Below are 21,284 nucleotides of genomic sequence, written 5' to 3'. Positions count from 1 at the left end.
TAATGAGTACTATTTATGCTTGAATGTCTTCAGCTAATCTGAAACATTTATGCTGTAGAGGTCCTTCTGTCCAATATGCAATGTATGGAATGTAAGCTCTGTAAACTAAAGTATTAAAGAATGTGATATTTGCCAGTAAAACAAAACAAAAACAAAAGTAAGAGAAGAATAATTATTATTTTGTATTTAAGCAATGTTGTTTTGGCTTATGTCTCCTATTTTTCTATATCTTATTGGTGATTTTCTTTTCTATACTATGCTTATCATAACACTAAATGCTTCCTTTCTCTAAATCAGAAGACACACAAGGTCATGAAAAATACACTATGTGCCTTTTGTAGAATATTGTATCTTTAATTAGTAAGCTAAAAAGCCAAATCCAGGGATAAATTGATATGATTTGTATTCTTACACCTTGGAGAAAAGTCTTGGGATTTTTCAACACTCTGTTCAGTAATTATGATTTTTCAGAATCAGAGTTATTTTTAAAAAATGTGTAACATAGTTATACATCATGTAAAAATTGGAAAGTCTCAAAAACAGTTAAGATTTGTTTGGGGTGGGATGAGAAGTAGAATTTCAATCTCTGAAGGGAATAATTTTTAAATTTTCTGATTATTTTTCCATTTAACATTATAGTTTATAATAACAGAAGCTTTTTAATTTTCTAGTTTGTAGAACTGACAGTGGCTGTTGCCAATTGTATAACTAAACAAGAATAAACTCATGTATCTCTCTGACTTTAGTTCTTTAGTGAACCAGTGTATTCCAAATTGGCCTGACTGAAATTTAGATCAATCACATTTCCTGATAGCTTGTCCAGAAATCTTTGTAACTTTTTTGGAGAAAGAAAGAGACTAGGATCTAGTTTGAAATTCAGATAGGAACTTCAAACCCTCTGAGATTTTTTGTCATCTTCCCTGAGCTGGGCTTCATGTCTGTGTGAGCTAGAGACAACTGAGCCTTGGATAGCATCATGTAGCGGGGCTGCAGGTATAACCACTGTAGCTTTGGTTCTGTGCATCCTGGAAAGTTAGAAATTTCTGGTTACCTTAGTGTTTAAGGTTTCCCAATAATTAAATCTCTAGAATGATGCCTTCAGGACAAGTGCTAGATATTTAAAAGCACTAATGCTTGTTGACTGACTAACTGATTGATACCATGTTAAGACCAGAAAGTGCTTAGTAAGCATTTATTTATGACAGTTTTAACTGCACATAACTTGAACCATGGCATAGAGTTCCTTTATATGGCTAAAATACCTGAGAATTCAATCTGGGCAACAAAATAAATAAAATAGTACTAGATTAAAACCCACTGTATAAAATAAATATCCACAAATTCATGCTGATATAAATTAATTGAATAAATAGTTATGTGAGGGAACATATATAAATATCCCATACAGAAGAATTCTAGCTATGTATAACTCCCATTCCATCCCTTAAGTATAGGATTCAATAATGACTTCAAAAGAGTATGGAAAGGGTCAAGGCTAGAGTGGGGAGGGGAGAGTGACTTTACAGTGGAGAAACCTGGCAAATACTAGCTCAACTAGTTGATCAGGGTTAACATCTTCAATGATAAGACACATTCATAGAAAATACCTCTGGCACATGATGAAAATGTCTCTAAACTTGCTGATCTTTTCCCCCAAAACTTATAACCATTGTATAACCACAGAAAAACCATCAGATAGGGATGCCTGGATGGCTCAGTTGGTTAATCATCTGCCTTTGACTCAACTCATGATCCCAGGATCCTGGGATTGAGTCCCACATCAGGATCCCTGCTCAGTGGGAAACCTGCTTCTCCCTCTGCCTGCTGCTCCCCCTGCTTATGCTCTCTCTTTCTCAACCTCTCTCTCTCTCTCTCTATGATGGATAAATAAGTAAAATATTAAAAAAAATCAGTGATGCCTGGGTGGCTCAGTGGATTAAGCCTCTGCCTTCGGCTCAGGTCATGGTCTCAGGGTCCTGGGATCAAGCCCCACATTGGGCTCTCTGCTCAGCAGGGAGCCAACTTCCCCCTCTGTCTCTGCCTGCCTCTCTGCCTACTTGTGATCTCTCTCTCTCTGTCAAATAAATAAATAAATAAATAAATAAAATCTTTAAAAAATAAAAAAAAAATTGTAAAAATCAGATAACACCAAATTGAAGGACGAACAATACAAAAATACCTGACCAAGGCTCCAGTTTTATCAAGATCATCAAGAACAGAGAAAATCTGAGAATCTCGTCATAGTTAAGAGGAGTCTAAAGACACATGACTCCTAAATATAATGTGGTACCCTAGATGTAAATTTGACTAACATCTACAGAATTCTAATAAAGAATAACCTTTAGCAAATAATAATGTATCAACTTCAATTCATTAATATGTAATGAAAGTACCATTGAAGTATAAGAGGTTAATAATAGGGGGAAATGGATGCTAATCGTACAGAAACTCTTTGAAGTTCTTTCTTTCCTGCAACTGTTGTGTTTTGTTTTTTTTTTCTGTAAAGGTACAGATAGTAAATATTTCCAACTTGCAGGCTATATGGTCATCATTGCAACTATTCAGCTCTGTCACTATAGCTTGAAGGGAGACAGAGACAACAACACGCAAGTGAATAAGTGTGTCACTTTGTTAAAATAAAATTTATTTACAAAAACAAATAGAAATGCAGATTTGGTCTGAAGGCTGTAATTTGCCAGCCTCTCTAATTTTTTCTTTCTTCCATTTTTGGAAGTGTAGAGACACCTTCCATTTTTAGAAAGCCTAGGAATGCACCAAATGGTATATTTTATCCATAACTTACTTGCTCTTTGTTGACTGTCTTTCAAAATATCTACATAACCACATTGCTAGAATCAAGTGTCTTTTAGCTTATATTAAATATACAAGTATATTAAGACAAGTGTTGGAAGTTAAAATCTTTATCTAGGGTTAATCTGTACCAAAATTAAACAACACGTTTTTAAAAAATATGAGTACTGGAATTAGAAAGAGTACTTTAAGGATTTTTGCTATTTCTTTTAATTGCAAATTAAAAAAATAGCTTCTCCATTGTCAACAACAAAAATGTCTCTCCTTAAAATCTGAATTTTCCTTTACTGCAGAGGAACAGTCCTTGGTATCTGAGTAATGCCAGCCTCTCTACTTGTGCACTAAATTCTTCAACTGTCATCTAGTTTAGCAATTGATATTTCTCTCTGTATCCTCATTATTTTCTCTTCTTGCATGATCAGTTCCCATCAGCAAAAATGTTGGAATATCTTACAATTTAAAACACAACAAATATTTGCATCAAACATCCTTCAGATAGTCCTACATTTTTCTGTTCTTCTTTATATCAGAAACATTTGAGAATTGTCTATAACTACTGCATCCAGTTTTTCACTTTACCCTTCTCCTGTGTCTTTTTCTGAATGTTTCATTAAATTTCACTACGCATTCACAAATACAAAGAACATAGATATTCATACACACATGTGCATTTTTATAAATACATATAAATTTATTTCTAAGTCTGACTATACTAATTATAAAAAAATACAAGTTTATATTAATACCTACAAATCCAAAACCTCAAGGGATTGTCTAGCCTTCTTATTTTCCAAAATTGTAAATTTGTTCCCACTATCTCTAATGTACTTATTTGTTTGCTCAGTTCCCCCAACCCTATGATCATCTTGGCCACCTTCTCTGTCCTTCCCCCTACTTGACCCTTGGCCTCATTGCCACTTTCTCATTCTCCAAGCATGCTTTTGCCTGCCAGACCCCAGTAGCTTCTTAGCCCTTAGCAATGCTTCCACTTGCAAGGGAAAGAAATAAAAAGAGGAATTTGCATACTTTTGTGGCCTAAAGTTTTCAGGACTCATTTAAAACACAGATTATATAAGCCTTCCTAATAATAATAATAATAATAATAATAATAATAATTCTGTCCTGAATATTTGAAAGTTGCTAAGAGAGTACATCTTAAGAGAGTACATCTTAAAAATTCTCATCACAAGAAAGAATTTTGTACCTATGTATGGCGACAGATGTTAAGTAGATTTATTGTGGTAATTTTTGTAATATATACAAATATCGATTTATGTTGTATACTTGAAATTAATCTAATGTATATGTCAATTTCATTTCAACTAAAAAAATTATCCCTTTAACATCTGGAAATAAAAAAAAAATAAAGCTGTCCTGTCATAAGTACACTTAGCTCTGTAGACAGACCCTCATGGCACATAAATGAGGTCATCTGTCATTGACCAGAGTGGAGCTGAGGCTTCTTGCTAACAACGATGCAAGTCAAGCATCTTAAAATTGAATTCTTGAGTTCAAATTGAGCCTTTAGATTATTGGAGCACCCACATTTTGACTATAAACTTGTGAGAGCACTAAGACCGAACCATCCTGCTAAATCATATCTAGCTTCCTAACCTTCAGAAACTGTACAAGATAATCAATGTTTGTTGTTTTAAGCCACTGTATTTTAGGGTAATTTGTTACACTACAATATGTAACTAACCCAGTGTGGAACAGGATATTGCAAATACTAAGTGTATCTTTCCAGAAAATACTAATCAATTACAAAGAAAGAGAAATGGTAAAATTAAGATGTAATTATGGTAAAATGGTAAAATTAAGACTCCAGTTTGACAAAGGAACCAAGGATAACATTTTTTTTTTTTTTGTCTCTCTCTAACCCAAATCAAATTAAACTCCATGGAGACAGGGAGTTTGTGTTATTCACTGATCAAAACAAAGGGCATAGAAAGGAGACTTATTCACCGTAGTATTCATGTGTATTTGATGAATGAATGAATGTCTATCCAGGTACATATGTATATCTGTTATCAAAAGAATTAAAAAAAATCCTTACTGATTTACCAATGAAAATGCCATTTTTTTATTTATGTCAACTCATGAAACTGTTGAACATTAATTTTAATTGAATTATTTAGTAATTTTGTCCAAATCTCCAAATATCAAAACCAAAGTTGTCTCTAAAGGGCCAGATTTATTTATTATTCTTTTTTTCCCAAGTTTTTATTTAAATTCCAGTTAGTTAATATACAGTATAATATTAGTTGCAGATGTAGAATATAGTGATACATTACGTACATACCATAAACACCCAGTGCTCATCATAAGTGCCCTTCTTAATACTACTCACCCATTTAACCGATCTCCCCACCTACCTCTCCTCCTGTAACCCTCAGTTCGTTTTCTACAGTTAAGAGTCTGTGTTCTGGTTAGTCCCTTTCTCCTCCACTCCATGTTCACCTGTTTTGTTTCTTAAATTCCACATATGAGTTAAATCATATGGTATTTGTCTTTCTCTGACTGATTTATTTCACTTAACCTAATACTCACTAGCTCCATCCACATCATTGCAAATGGAAAGATTTCATTCTGTTTAATGGTTGTGTAACATCCCATCATTCATATAGATAGATAGATAGATAGATAGATAGATAGATAGATAGATAGATAGATAGATAGATAGATGATAGATAGATAGATAATAGATATAGATACAGATATAGATCACTTCTTCTCCATTTGACTCTTTCCATAGTTTGGCTATTATTGCTAATGCTGCTAGAAACATCGGGGTGCATGTATCCCTTCAAATCAGTACTTTTGTATCCTTTGGATAAACATGTAGTAGTGCAATTGCTGGGTCATAGGGTAGTTCTATTTTTTCAACTTTTTGAGGAATCTCCATACTGTTTTCCAGAGTGGCTGCACCAGTTTGCATTCTCACCAACAGTGTAAGAATATTCTCCTTTCTCTGCATCCTTGCCAACCACTGTTGATGCCTGTGTTGTTAATTTTAGCCATTCTGACTGGTGTGAGGTGATCTCTCATTGTAGTTTTGATTTGTATTTCCCTGATGATGAGTGATGTCGAGCATCTTTTCAGGTGCCTTTTAGCCATCTGTATGTCTTCTTTGGAAAGATGTCTATTCATGTCTTCTGCCTAATTTTTAACTGGATTATTTGTTTTCGGGTGTTCAGTTTTATACGTTCTTTATATATTTTGGTTACTAACCATTTATCAGATATGATTAAATTTCTTTGCTGATTGTGTCTTTTCAATTTTCTATTTCTTCCTGTTTCAGCTTTGGTAGTTCACATTTTTCTAGGAACTTATCAATTTCCTTCAGACTGTCTGATTTGTTGGCATATAGTTTTTCATATATTCTCTTATAATTGCTTCTGTTTCTCTGTTTTTGGTTGTTATTTCTCCTTTCTCATTTGTGATTTTATTTATTTGGGTCCTTTCTCTCTCTCTCCCTTTATCAGTTTGGCTGTGGGTTTCAATTTTATTAAGTTTTTTCAAAGAATCATCTCCCAGTTTCTTTTTCTTTCTTTCTTCTTCTTCTTCTTCTTCTTTTTTTTTTTTTTGTATTACTTTTCAGCGTAACAGAATTCATTGTTTTTGCACCACACCCAGTGCTCTATGCAATACATGCCCTCCATAATACCCACCACCTGGCTCCCCCAACCTCCCACCCCCTGCCCCTTCAAAACCCTCAGATTGTTTTTCAGAGTCCATAGTCTCTCATGGTTCACCATCTGTTTTTCTCTTTTTTAGTCTCTATATAATTTATTTCTGCTCTCATCTTTATTACTTCCCTTTTTGGCTGGCTTCATGTTCCTTTCTTAGCTCCTTTATGTGTAAGGGTAGGTGACATGCTTGAGACTTTTCTTGCTTCTTGAGGTAAGCCTATATTGCTATATACCTCCCTCCCTTGACCTCTTTTCCTGCATCTCAAAGATTTTGGATTGGCATATTTTCTTTTTTTTTTTTTTTTTAAGATTTTATTTATTTATTTGACAGAGAGAGATCACAAGTAGGCAGAGAGGCAGGCAGAGAGAGAGAGAGGGAAGCAGGCTCCCTGCTGAACAGAGAGCCCGATGCGGGACTCGATCCCAGGACCCTGAGATCATGACCTGAGCCGAAGGCAGTGGCTTAACCCACTGAGCCACCCAGGCGCCCCGGATTGGCATATTTTCATTTTCATGTGCTTCTATCTATTTTTGTTATTTATTCTTTAATTTCCAGTTTGAGCCATTCATTCTTTAGTAAACTGTTCTTTAACTTCCACATATTTGTGATCTTTCCAAATTTTTTCTTGTGGTTGACTTCAAGTTCCATAGCATTGTGGTCAGAAAAGATGCATGGTATTTTAATCTTTTGTACTTGTTGAGGCCTGATTTGTAACTCAATATGTGATCTATTCTGGAGAGTGTCCTGTATGCGCTTGGAAAGAATGTGCATTCTGCTGCTTTAGGATGAAATGTTCTGAATATATCTGTTGAGTACATCTGGTCCAGTGTGTTACTCAAAGCCATTATTTCCTTGTTGATTTTCTGCTTAGATGATCTGTCCATTGATGCAAGTGGGGCGTTAAAGTCCCTTACTATGATTGTATTATTATCAATGAGTTCCTTTTTATTTGTTAATTGTTTTATATATTTGGATGCTCTCAAGCTGGAGGCATATATGTTTACAATTGTTAGATCTTGTTGGTTAGTTCCTTTATTATGATACAGTGAATGGCCATATTTATTGCAGATATTTTAGAGCAACTGCTCATAGGAAGAATATTAAACTAGTCTCCAACTTAGCAACGATTTAGGGAAGTTCTGTCAAAAGAGATTGTATTAGCTTTACTAAAGAAATGTAATGATTTCAAACTTCTTGTTAACTACAACAAAGGGTTATTCTTGTTGATGTTGCTTTTGGTCTGCCATGGTTCCAGAATTTAGACAGGCTAAGATTCTGACACATGTATTTTCATTTTGTGTCTCAGGGTGAAGGAGCAGCCCTTTTTTGAGACATGCTCATTTGCATGGTAGACAAAAAACAAGAGATCCATGGTAAAATGCAATGCTTCTCATAGCATCATTGGCATGTTCTTCCTTCTCACATTTAATTGGTCAAAGAGATCATGGCCTAAATTCAAATTTGCTGGGGAGGATAATATACTTCTTTCAGAAGTAAAGTGGAGAATAATGAATATTTGCCTACATTAATATCATCAGCTCCCATGGTCTTCTCTCACTTTTTTCAACCTTTTATTACCAAAAAATGTTGACATTGATTTTATATCCTACAGAAAGAATTTCATAATGAAGAGTTCAAGCATTTCCCAGTTTTGCTCTTAACCCCCTGCCCCACTACAGCTCAGTCAGTTATTCATTTTCTTCTGGTGAAAATGCTGAATTCATCACACAATGCTGGGTTCATCACATAAAGGCTTGTGAAATGCACAATACCATACTTTACTATAACATACCTTACCATATGATAACTTCTCATACCATAACTTGTTATACCATGCCTTGCTCCATACCTTAAAGATCACCCAGAGAACGTACTACATACACACTAACATAGGTATAAGAAACCAGAGATTTAAACTTAGAAATATCTTGCCTTAAGTTTCAGTCCTGTCCAAGAGGGTAGGGTAGGATGAAATCCACCAATGTGTTACCACCATTCTGGTTACGCATAGTCATGTATATATGTATGTATGTATATGATATGTATGTATATATGTATATACATATGTGTGTATATGTATATACACATAATGTTCTGCAAATTTGTAAAATTTATTCTTAAATAATATTTATTTATGAAATGTAACACTACAGAAAATAATTTTTAAAATATTGTTTCAGAAATCAAATTGACAATGCTTTTTAGACAAATAATAATTAGAATTTGGGAAAATAGACCCTCTGAAAAGTGGGGCAATTTTACTATGTGGGATATCTTTAGTTTATCCCTCCAGATTTCATCCTGTTTTCTGCCCTATGAGGCTGATGTGTATGGATTACATGAACAAGATGCAGGGGTCTCTGGTTTCTATCTGACAGAAGATCTGAGAGAAGGAGGAGAATGAAGTCAAGTTGATTATTTCCCTGGGTCTTTCCTATGAGATCAAATTAAATGGGCTGCATCCTTCTTATAAAACTAACTTGAAGGGTCTCATCACTTAATTCCCTTCTTTTCATTAATGACACATTTTCTTCAGCAGCATCTTAGTGACCCTAAATCCTGAATCCCTAAATTGCAATTTTTCTAGAACATAAATCTCCAATCTCTTTTAAGGGACATAACTGGAGACATGATAAGAACTTGAGGATCATTTTCTAGCTGTAAAGCCTGGGGGAAGGCAAACTAGAAATATTTTCCCCCGTTTTTCAGACTAATCTGTGAAAAGTATCTAATTGTCTCCAGTTGTTTTGCCTTCCTATAATTCCATAACAGTGTGACATTCAGGTTGTTTCTTAGTTTCTTCCCTGAAGCAGACTACAAGATAAAATTTTAAGATTTTTCCAGTACGGTCAAAGACACTGCGATGTTCACAAAGGATAATGATATATCTTTATACTTTAGATCTTCATACTTAATTACATCTTTATACTTTGTTGATGAGAGGTTTCAACTTCAAATTCCATTTTTGTACAGACTGATAAATTCACAGATTGAAATAATTTTGCCTTTTGTCAGCAGCACATTATAAAGATCTAGAGACAAAAGAAACCACATCATAGATAATATTTTGATCATGTGGAAAATGGCAATAGTTTCAAACCATTTTTTTTTTTCGATTTTGAAACAGAATTTTTACCACAGTCATCACTATTACCAGCAGCTTAAAAAAGTGATACACAGATCTGCCTCTGGATAGTACAGGCATCATTTAAGGAAAAGAATATATTACAACTTTCCTGGGTTTCCCATCCTTTTCCCTGTTTCTACCCAAGGAACATGTTCTTGCTAGTCTGACTTGCCCATGCAGTTCTAGAGGTACAGATAAAGCACCTTTAAATAAGGGTTACTAATGAGAGCACAGGAGCCATGAAACAGCATGTGGCTGTTTTGTATGGCTTTTACAGTTGGAGTCAGAAGCAAAAGTAAAAATAAAGGCTTCTATTTACTACACATAATTATTGGATAGGAGTTAATTCTAGATGCCAGGCTTAGGAGATTTCCATGGGCTCTTTGTTTCTATCTACTACCACAAGTAATAATAAAGAGCCTTACTTAAGCATTTAATACTTAAACCAGTAATAGATTTTCTACAGTTAATCATTAACCCCATAAAGCTCTACAGACTTTAACGTTTGCCTTCTTAATGCTTAGATGAATTGTCTTGGTTGCCTAAACAATATACAGAGGGAAATTTCTAGTATTCAATTTCTGTAGAAACAAAATCTGGACTTCCAGTTTCTCAAGACAGGCATCTATCTGGTAAGTGACTTGTCAGCTCTCTCCTTAAAGTGCCCATATTTTGTATACGACTAATTTAACAACTGAAAAATTAGAAAGTGAAAAATGGAAAATTCTAGTATGGATGTTTTACTACAAGAAGGGAAATATTCGGAGTTCTTAGGTTCAGATTTTCTGTCAGAAACTTACAGGATTATTTTCCATATTTAAAATAGTGTTGTGTAGTCTACTCTACTAACTTTAGCTTTGTAAAGCTAAAAAACAGTTTTAAAGGTTATTAGTCATCCACCTTCTCAGTTTCTGTTTAGTTCAAAGGAATATTCTTGTATGGTCCACTGCTAGGCAAAGATACAAGTCAGCTTTTGTGCACTTCTTGAGATTCCCAAAGAATTGTATTGTACAGATGTTGGATAAATGCATTTTCCATTGGTGACTGCTTTATTTCTTTTTTTCAAATATAATTTGACTATATGGCATGTTTTTCATTACAATACATGTATGACCTTCTTTTAATTTTTAAATTAGAGAACCACTAGAGCGATGTGTTCTTCAATTTCCATAAATTTTTGATAAGAGTTGAGCTATGTTGTATTTTTTTTCAACATGCACACTTCTATTGTCACTTTAATGAATAGTTACTTCAGAATGGTCTCTTCTATAGCTCTTTGACTTTTCCCCTGGATTTATTATCAAAGCAATAGTCTAAGAACCCCATGTCAGTAGAGAAAGTTTTAATGAATGAAGACTTACTTGATATCATTAAATTCTTATTGTAGTAATGAGAATATAAAGCATTACATTTTTAAAAAAATATTTTATTTATTTATTTGACAGACAGAGATCACAAGTAGGCACAGAGGCAGGCAGAGATAGAGGGGGAAGCAGGCTCCTGGCTGAGCAGAGAGCCCGATGCGGGGCTCGATCCCAGGACCCTGGGATCATGACCTGAGCAGAAAGGAGACACTTAAGCGACTGAGCCACCCAGGTGAAGAAGGAAATATTTTAAAGGAGAATGATGAAATACTTCTGTTAAGAAAAGTGCTCAAGGTTGCGCCTGGGTGGCTCAGTGGGTTAAAGCCTCTGCCTTTGGCTCAGGTCATGGTCCCAGGGTCCTGGGATCAAGCCCCACATCAGGCTCTCTGCTCAGCAGGGAGCCTGCTTCCTCCTCTCTCTCTCTGCCTGCCTCTCTGCCTACTTGTGATCTCTGTCTGTCAAATAAATAAATAAAATCTTTAAAAAAAAAAAAAGAAAAGCTCTCAAGTTGGTTTAAACATTAAAACAGAAAAAACATACATACATACATGTATATGCACATATACACACACACATATCTATACACCAGTATTTCAGTACTCACACACATATATATCAATTTTTTAAAGGATGAGTAAGAAACATAACAAATATAGACCAAGAAGACAAAAGTAACAATGCTTTTGTCTCATAAGATAGGAATCAAAAGGATTAAGTGTTAGGTGAATCTATGATATTAAATATTATATTCCATAATAAACACAATCACAATTTTATATTTTAGGAAGCATATGTCCAAAGTAAAAAGAAAAACTCATATACTGCATATGTTAAAAGTTTGAAAGAAATTGATAGAAACATGTACAGAGGGAAATCTTATACAATATTAATCTTCAAATAGATTAAATTTAAAAAAGATTTTGGAGATTTAAAAATATATTGATACTGAATTCATTTGTACATATGCATATATATATATATGCACATATTTATGCTTATACTATCAATAGACAACATAACTTGCAACAAATTGATCATTTATGGACACAGAATCACAATCAGATATAAAATACAAAATTTATGGTGTTTATATTCTTTAGACCAGCAGATTAACATAGAGAATCTAATTAAAAATTATTGTAATATGCAACAAATTAAATTAGCAAATCAAATACATTTTCTTTAAAATAATCTATAGGTTAGCAGTCATCATATAATTAAATACAAATTATGTTGTAAATGTATATAAAACCTGGAAATATTAAAGTCTCTGGGATTTGGCTAAAACTGACCAGGGACAAATTCAAAACTTTAAATACTTTCCTATCAAATTAAATAAGAAAAACCTAATTATTCAACTGAAAAACAAAAAAACAAAAAAGGAACAAGATGGTCTTCAGAATCCATGAAACTGGTTATGATTTTTTTCTGAGTATAGATGATACATAGTGTTATATTAATTTCAGGTGTATATCTCCATGATTTGACAAGTTTATACATTATGTTAGGTTCACCACAAGTGTAGCTATCATCTGTCCCGTTACACCACTATTAAAATATCATTGCCTATTTCTTATGCTGTGCCTTTAACTCCCATGATATATTCATTCCATATCTAGAAGCCTGTATTATCCCTCTCCCTTTCACTATTTTGCCCAAACCCATACCCCTCTCTCTGGCAACTATCAGTTTGTTGTCTCTATTTATAGTTATGATTCTGCTTTTTGTTTGTTTATTCTTCTCCTTTTCCTTTCTTTTTTTTTTAAGAATCCACTTTTGAGTGGAATCATACAGTATTCTCTGACTTATTTCACTTAGCGTAATGCATTCTAGCTTTGCCCATGATGCCTCAAATAGCAGAATCCCATCTTTTTTTTATGGCTGATAAGTAGTCCATATCTTCTTTATCCATTTGTCTATTGATAAACACTTCAGTGGCTTTCATATCTAGGGTATTGTAAATAATGTTGCAATAAACATAGGATAAGCATATATCTTTTTGAACTGGTGCTTTTTTTTTCCTTTGGGAAAGTACCCAGTATTGGAATTATTGGATGATACGGTATTTCTATTTTTAATTTTTTGAGGAAACTGAGTACAGTTTTCCACACTGGTTGTACCAATATATATTCCCACCAACAATGCACAAAGCTTCCTTTTTCTCCACATCCTCATCAACACTTGTTTCTTGTCATTTTGATTTTAGCTATTCTAACTGGTGTAAAGTGATAGCTCATTGTGGTTTTGATTTGAATTTGCCTGATGATTAGTGAGGTTGAGCATCTTTTCTTGTGTCTGTTAGCTATCTGTATGTTCTCTGGAAAAATGTTTATTCAGGTCCTCTGCCCATTTTTAATCAGTTGGTTTGTTTTTTGGTATTAAGTTTATCAATTAGTTATATATTTTAGATATTAACCCTTTATTGGATATATCATTTACAAATATCTACTCCCATTTAGTAGGTTGTCTTTCTGTTTTTTTGATGGTTTTCATTGCTGTGCAACAGCTTTTTGTTTTGATGTAGTCCCAATAGTTTGGTTTTGGTTTTGTTTCCCTTGCCTTAGGAGACATATCTAGAAAAATGTTGCTATGGCTGATGTCAGAGAAATTACTGCCTGTGGTTATGATTCTTTACTTCACTATGTACATGTTGTTTGATATTGGGAATTGCTTATAACGTCTCTAAGCTTCAGTTTATTTTTCTGAAAGACAAGGATAAATAATATCTATCTCAAATATTGTTATAAATGTAAATTATTATTAAAGTTATTTTTATTGTTAATATTCTATTGATCTTTACTCTGTGTCAAACATTGTTCCAAATACTTCCTTCCTTCGTTTTTTTAAAGATTTTATTTATTTGAGAGAGAGAGAGTGTGTGCATGTACACACATGCGCACATGAGCAGGAACAAAAGGAGGGGCAGCAGAGAGAAGAAGAAATCGGTTCCCCGTGGAGCAGGGGCCACGGGGCTCAATCCCAGGACACTGGAATCATGACCTGGGCCAAAGGCAGATGCTTAACCAACTGAGCCACCCAGGCATCCCTACTTATTTAATTCTTACAGCTATTCAATGTGATATGACATAAAATAATTCCCATTTTACAGATGAGAATAATCTGGCAAAGAAAATTTACATAAATTATTCAAAATCACATTTGAAAGGTCCTTTTGAAAACTGGCTCCAATCCATTGTAGGTGCTGTGAAATGTTTATTTCTCTACCTTCTCCAATCTACCCCTGCCCCTTTTGATCTTATAAAACAGAAACTTTTGTTCAACTTTTTTCCAACTCTGTGGAGTCTATCTCTCTGCAGGAGAAATCCAAATCTCCTACTTTTCAGGTAAAATCATACAGCACCATGGTGACGAAAAACCAAATTTTAAAGAAAGAAACAAAGACAAAATAGACATAAAGAAAAAAACAACCCATACACAAGCACACATGACACAATTATATTTTTAAGGAAGATACATGTTCGTTACCCTATTCCTAACATTTCATTTAGGCTTACAAACAAACCGACCCAATTTAAAGCAGAGTTGTTTATGCTTCAGGAACTGAAATGACCTCACCATTCTCTTCCATTGCTATGGTACTGGAGAGCTGTTTTCTAGATTTTATTAGGCCCTGGGGATTGCAGATGGAGAAGAGTATAATTAACTCTTCACCATCAAATTCTTATATAAAAGATTTTGGTGATAAAAGAGCAGATGGCATCCAGTCCTTCCTGCCTATGTACAAAGAGGGCCTGAGGATATCAAGTAATAGGGTCCATCTAACTTGGGAATGTCTGTATGAGATGGAGAAGACAGGCAGATGCAATTATCTCCACTTAAAGGCTAAAGTTGCCAAGCACTTTTAGGGTTAATTACTTGCTCAAGACTGATTACAAAGCGTAGATTAAGTATAAAAACCTTGACCCATAATCTCTTTTCATGGGACTGAATCAGGCATGGAGAATAGTTCTCCAGGTGAAAGAGAATTTTTTTTTTCCTGATTTGAGTCAGGGTTGAAATTTAAAAAGAGGATGAATTTTGAGATTATGATGGTATAAATGGTGATAATATAACTCTTTTAGAAATATATGTTAGTGTAAAGTTTTTCCGGCGAGATAAACACGACACCAGGCAAATTGGGCGGAAGTCGCGCCCAAGGCAGGGAGAAGGGGGCTTTTAAGGGACCTCGAGGGGAGTTCAGGGGTTTTTTGGCAAGTTTCCCTTATTCGGATATTTCGCCTGCTTGTCAGGGTCCCATTGGTCCACGGGAGCCCGGGGCGGGATCTCAGGGGTGTTTTCAGATTCCTGCTTGGGTCTTTGTTCTCCTGTCCGAGCTCAGGTTTTGTGGTGGGGACTTTTGCCATCTTAAGTAGCCCTTTCTTTCTGTCAGCCCAACATTCCGACCTTTTGCTTTATATAATGGTGCCAGGGGCGTTGACTCAGTTCTGGCTACTTCCTGCTGATGGGGGGGGCGGGGCGTCGTCATAGGGGGGTGGGGGGGGGCGTCGTCATAGGGGTATTCGGAAGTGGGCAGTCGAGAGTAGGGCTGGAGAAGGAGTTGATTGATGGACACTCGGACAAGTTCTTGTAGGCGACTCTGCAAGCATTGGAAAAGACAGGGAGCAACTGAGACTAGAAGAAGGATTATGCATACAGGTCCCGCCAAAGGGAGCAGCCAGGTTACCCAGGTGTAGGGGTCCAGGCCCCAGAAAGACATGTCTCGCTGCCGTGCTTGAATCCGATCCCTGAGTTCTTTGATCCTGGCGGTAACTATAGCTGATTGGTTAACAAAGTAACAACATTCTTCATTTAAGTATAGGCAGGTCCCCCCTTGGAAGCATGGTTGCTTGGGGCTGGGATGACAGTGTTGGCATGGGCCCTTAAGAGAGCTCGGAGAGTGAGGTAAGGTAGATAGGATAAAAGAGGTGGGGAAATGGCCGGAAGGCTATGATTTATAAGAAAGGGCCAGCCGGCCCTATAGTAATTCAAATGGGCTTAAGCCCAAGGCCCGCGGGGCATAGCCCGGAGTCTGGTGAGAGTCAGGGGCAGAAGCTTGGGCCAGGAAAGGCAGGTCTCTAGGGTAAGTTTGGTGAGTTGGGCTTTGAGCAGCCCGTTGGCCTTTTCTACCTTACCCGATGACTGTGGGTGGTATGGGATGTGAAGTTTCCAGGTTATGTTGAGGCTCTCAGCTACCTGTTGGGTTACACTGGAGATGAAGGTGGGTCAGTTGTCCGATTGTAGGGTTCGAGGGAGTCCAAACCTCGGGATGATGTGCTCAATGAGAACAGCGGTGACCCCGTCTGCTGTTTCCCTAGTGGTGGGGAATGCCTCCATCCAGCCTGTGAAGGTGTCCACAAGAGTTAGCAGGTATCTGAAGGTTTTGTGTCGAGGCATGTGAGTGAAGTCAAGTTGCCAGTCCTAGCCTGGCTGATGCCCATGGAGCTGGTAGGTGGGTCCTGGTCTGCGGAGGCCGCCCTGGGCATTGACCGAAAAACAGGTTCTGCAGGCCTAGTGAACCTCCTTAGTGGTCTTTTGTAGGAGGGGGTGGTGAAAGAGAGGTTGGAGAAATTGGTATAGGGCCTTTGGACCCATGTGGAGAGACTGGTGGATGTCAGTAATGAGGGTGTGGATTAGGCTGTTCGGGAGGGCAATTTTGTCCATCCCTTGTCACCCAACCTGCCACCTAATGTTTTGAGGGCCTGAGTCTCCTCATCAGTGTACGAGGGACTGTGAGGAGTGTTGAGAAACAGGAGAGGGGCTGGGGAGGAGTCTAAGGCCATCTGTCGGGCAATAGAGTCAGCCTTGTTGTTCCTCAAAGAAATGGGGTCCTTGGAGGCCTGATGGCTATGGCAGTGGACAATAGCCACCTCAGTAGGGTACTTGAGAGCCTCAGGGAGTTTGGCAATAAGAGGCCCGTTGACTATGGGGGTTCCCTTGGTTGTGAGAAATCCCCTTTCTCGCCAGAGGACAGAGTGAGTGTGGGTAATAAGGAAAGCATATTTGGAGTTAGTATAAATAGTGACCCGTTGGCCCTCAGATAAGTGAAGGGCCCTGGTAAGAGCCACGAGTTCTGCCTTTTGAGAAGTAGTCCCAATGGGAAGGGGGGCCACTTCTAATACTGCATCCAGTGTGACCACTGCATAGGCCTCATGTCGCTGTCCATCTGGAGCTATGAGGGAGCTCCCATCCATGAACAGAGTGCGATCAGGATTAGGCAGCGGCCGGTCCGAAAGTCCTGGATGGGAGGGAAAGAGTTCTTCCAGGAGTTGAGAGCAGGAATGGGAAGGAATGGGGGTAGACGAAGGTGTCGGCAAGAGAGTGGTGGAATTTAGGCCAGGAGAGACAGAGAGTGTGACCTGGGGGTTTTCTATGAACAGCAGGTGGTTGAGTTGGAGATGGGAAGGAGTGAGTTGTGCCAAGGATTTGTGGCTGACTAAGTCCATCAGTCGATGGGGGGAGAAGACCCTGATGGGCTGTTCTAAGGTAAGTTTGAGGGCCTCCTTTGTCAGAGAAGTGGCTGCTGCTAGGGCCCTGAGGCAGGGCTGCCATCCCTAGGCGGTGACATCTAGTTGCTTGGAGAGTTAATGGGGATAAGGAGATCCTGCTGCCGAGGCGGTTGCTGATGAGCTTAAGTCCTCACTGGTGGGTTGCTACTACAGGTCTGGAAATGTCCCATACCTGCGGGTCTACAGAGGGGAGACAGCCCGGGATAGAGGACGAGTCATAGGGAAGTAGAGGAAGGACGAGGTGAGCATAAGTCGAGGGAGAGGGAGAGAGACGAATGGTGGCCTGAAGTTTGTGGAGGATGTCCCTGCCTAGTAGGGGAATGGGGCAGGAAGGGGTAATGAGGAAGGAGGTGAGAACGGGAACCCATCCAGGCTGCATATAAGGGGTGGGCTGGCTTTTGGATGGAGGAAGTACCATCAATTCCCATAACTGCAACTGGGGAGGGAGGAGTAGGACCCGAGTAGGAAGGCAGGACAGAATGTCCAGTGTCCAGCAGAAAGGAAGTGGACTTACCCGCTACCTGGAGCATGACCCTGGGCTCGGCATGGGTGAGAGGGGTGTCTGAGTCTAGGCTCCATCAGTCATCCTCCAATCCGAGAAGTTGGAAGGCAGGACTTACCGTCTCAGGGTCTCCCCCATGTGGAGGCGCCGGGAATCCCCTGAGGCTGGGGCAGTCCGATTTCCAGTGGCCCATCATGCAGCATTGAGGGCACGGCCTAGTAGGTGCTTTTGGACTGGGGCATTGATGGGCCCAGTGTCCCTTGGCTCCACACTTGAAACAGGCTCCTGGAGGGACGCAGTTAGGTGCTCCCTTCTGTTGACCCCCAGAACCTGCCGGCCTCAGGGCTGCTACCAGGGCTTGGGTCTGCAGTTGGACCTTCTGTTGGAGTCTGGCTTGGCACTTAAGTTCCGCTGCCTCCTCTCGGGAGTTAAAGACTTTAAATGCCATTTTCACCAGATCAGAAATGGGATTTTGAGGGCCCTCCTCTGCTTTCTTTAATTTTTTCCAAATGTCGGCAGCTGACTGAGAAATAAAGTGGGTAGCTAAAACAGTCGCCCCTGCCGGAGAGGCCTGCTCTAGGTGAGTGTATTGAGTCAGCGCCTCAGTTAAGTCGGTTAAGAAACATGGCCGGGGGGCGCCTGGGTGGCTCAGTGGGTTAAAGCCTCTGCCTTCAGCTCAGGTCATGATCCCAGGGTCCTGGGATTGAGCCCCACATCGGGCTCTCTGCTCAGGAGGGAGCCTGCTTCCTCCTCTCTCTGACTGTCTCTCTGCCTGCTTGTAATCTCTGTCAAATAGGGAGCCTGCTTCCTCCTCTCTCTGACTGTCTCTCTGCCTGCTTGTAATCTCTGTCTGTCAAATAAATAAATAAAATCTTAAAAAAAAAAAAAAAGAAACATGGCCGGGTTTTCATTGGGTTCCTGAATGATTTCCCTTCACAAACCTTTTACAACTTTCCTTTGCATTCAGGTTTTGTCCTAAACAACCATCTCATTTAGGACAAAATTACCTCCTTTTACATTCAACAAAATGTACTCTCATTCCTTAAATCTTTCTTACATATCTTCTACTTTCCTACATACAGAGTTGCTTCCTTTATTTCCATCAGTCTTACAGTTAGCAGAATTTTGTACTCTTAGAAACTCCTTAACCTTTAGTCAGTTATTAATCAATTGTGAACAGTTATAACAGAATTCTTTAGATGCCAATTCATGAATCAGTTAAGCACAAACCAAGCTTACTAACAGATTTAAATATTCTTATTTTCTTTGCTGTAAGAAGTCAAAAGCACAAACCTATGTTCAGTATTCAATGACTTGGCATTTTATCCTCTTTGGAAAAGACCTAAATGTTTAACAAATTTAATTCCATTTGTCATCCAAGCAAAACTTTAAACTTTCAGTTTACCAAAGACTTTGAAACCTATCTCAGCAATTACCCCTTAAAACTTTGAGACAGACAATTAACCATCAGTTTAGTCATTTCTTTGCTAACAGATTTTAACAAATAACACGAGCTTATTTGACCTTCAGTAAACTTTGAAGTTTCACATTTACTGCTGTTAACTTTGTCAGGAGTTCGGATAGGAGTGGGGAGGGGAAGGGGGAGGGGTAGACGAGGGCGCCTGTTCAGGGATCCTGAACATAAGGGACCTTGGCCCATCTGCCTTGGTGTCTGCTGGGGTTATTTAGGTCCATGAGAATCCGATAATTAAACTTGCCTTCCGGAGGCCATTGGGACTGATTTAAGATTGGCCAACAGGCCTAAAACACCCCCAGGATGTTTTAGGGTCGAATTTGGATGGGGAGGTCCCCACGATTCGTTGCCAGGCAACCCGAGGGCTGGAGGAAGGCGTCCCCTCGTCCACCACTGGGTTGCGGAAAAACTGTGTCGACTGCCATAGAGGTTAGGACGTCTCCCAGCCTCTCGGAGTCACGGAGGCCACCTGGTGACCGGCGGGGTCCGCCCTGACGCGGCTGCGATTAGGGCAGGGCTTTCCGGAAAGAGGCGCGGAATCGGGGGAAACTCAACTCGGCTTCAGAAGTGGCGTTCGGAAAGGCAGGTCCGGGTCCGGCTAGGGAAAGGAGAGCCTCCCCACTGGGGTGGGGGCTCAATCTCCTTCCCGGGTTTCGGCACCAAATGTAAAGTTTTTTCCGGCGAGATAAACACGACACCAGGCAAAGTGGTGCAAGGCAAGATTTATTAAAGGCGTCTCCGGGGAAGTTTCGGGGCTCAGGAGGGGGGGAGCCAGGAAAGTTGCGCCGGGAGGAGGTGGGCACCCTCGGGCGAGGTTCCGCGACTCTGGAAAGCAGAGTGGCGCAAGTCGCGCCCAAGGCAGGGAGAAGGGGGCTTTTAAGGGGCCTCGAGGGGAGTTCAGGGGTCTTTTGGCAAGTTTCCCTTATCTGGATATTTCGCCTGCTCGTCGGGGTCCCATGGGTCCACGGGAGCCCGGGGCGGGGTCTCAGATTCCCGCTTGTCAGGGTCCCATTGGTCCACGGGAGCCCGGGGCGGGGGTGTTTTCAGATTCCTGCTTGGGTCTTTGTTCTCCTGTCCGAGCTCAGGTTTTGTGGCGGGAACTTTTGCCATCTTAAGTAGCCCTTTCTTTCTGCCAGCCCAACAGTTAGCCTGTGGCATTTTCATACACATTAAATTATTTCATTTATGAGATTTTATTCAAGTTTTATTTAAATTCTAGTTAGTTTCATTTATGAGATTATAACAATGACCATGACACAATGACAATGATTCTATGAAATGGATACTATCTGGTCACATAAAGTGTTCTAAGCTCAAAAAATGTTCACTTGCCCAAAACTGCATATTTGGTAAGATCTAGATTTTTCTAACAGTGGCCTTTCTGGCAACAAAGTGAGTGATTTCTCCATTAGATGTGTTAATATCCAGGATTTGAAATCCTGACTTTACCATATATACATCTTGTGTCATAGGGCAAGTTTCTTACACTCTGAAAATTTCTAGTGATAATACGAATTTCAAAGCTATTAAGTTGAAATGGAAAAACACAATGTGGAAATTATAATGACTATAAGTGTTCATAAATCTTAATATTCTTCATTTATTATGCCTTAATGTTAAACCATATTATCTTAGCCATTTAATTTGACAACATAAGCTACAATCATTTATAAGATACAATGTGTGGGAAAAGAACATGGTCTCATTTCTATGTATACAGCAAATAAACAAAAAACAACAATCGAAAGGCAACTAATTGGATAATTTATTACAGAGATAAATTGACAAGGTCATGTGAGAAATATAG

At 38.7% G+C, this 21,284-nt stretch overlaps 1 protein-coding gene across 1 annotated transcript in view; it reads left to right on the top strand.

The window, feature by feature from the left end:
* The first annotated feature begins 10,096 nt into the window (after positions 1-10,096).
* LOC125093787 (sulfotransferase 1 family member D1-like) overlaps positions 10,097-21,284 on the top strand; it is a 38,860-nt gene continuing 27,672 nt past the window's right edge. Inside the window, exon 1 of the mRNA XM_047719454.1 lies at positions 10,097-10,258. The gene's annotated coding sequence lies outside the window, so the exon portion shown is untranslated. The remainder of the gene's footprint in view (positions 10,259-21,284) is intronic.

This window comes from Lutra lutra, chromosome 2 (genome assembly GCF_902655055.1).
Source record: "Lutra lutra chromosome 2, mLutLut1.2, whole genome shotgun sequence".
Taxonomy (NCBI): domain Eukaryota; kingdom Metazoa; phylum Chordata; class Mammalia; order Carnivora; family Mustelidae; genus Lutra; species Lutra lutra.
This window is presented reverse-complemented; position numbering and strand designations above follow the sequence as displayed.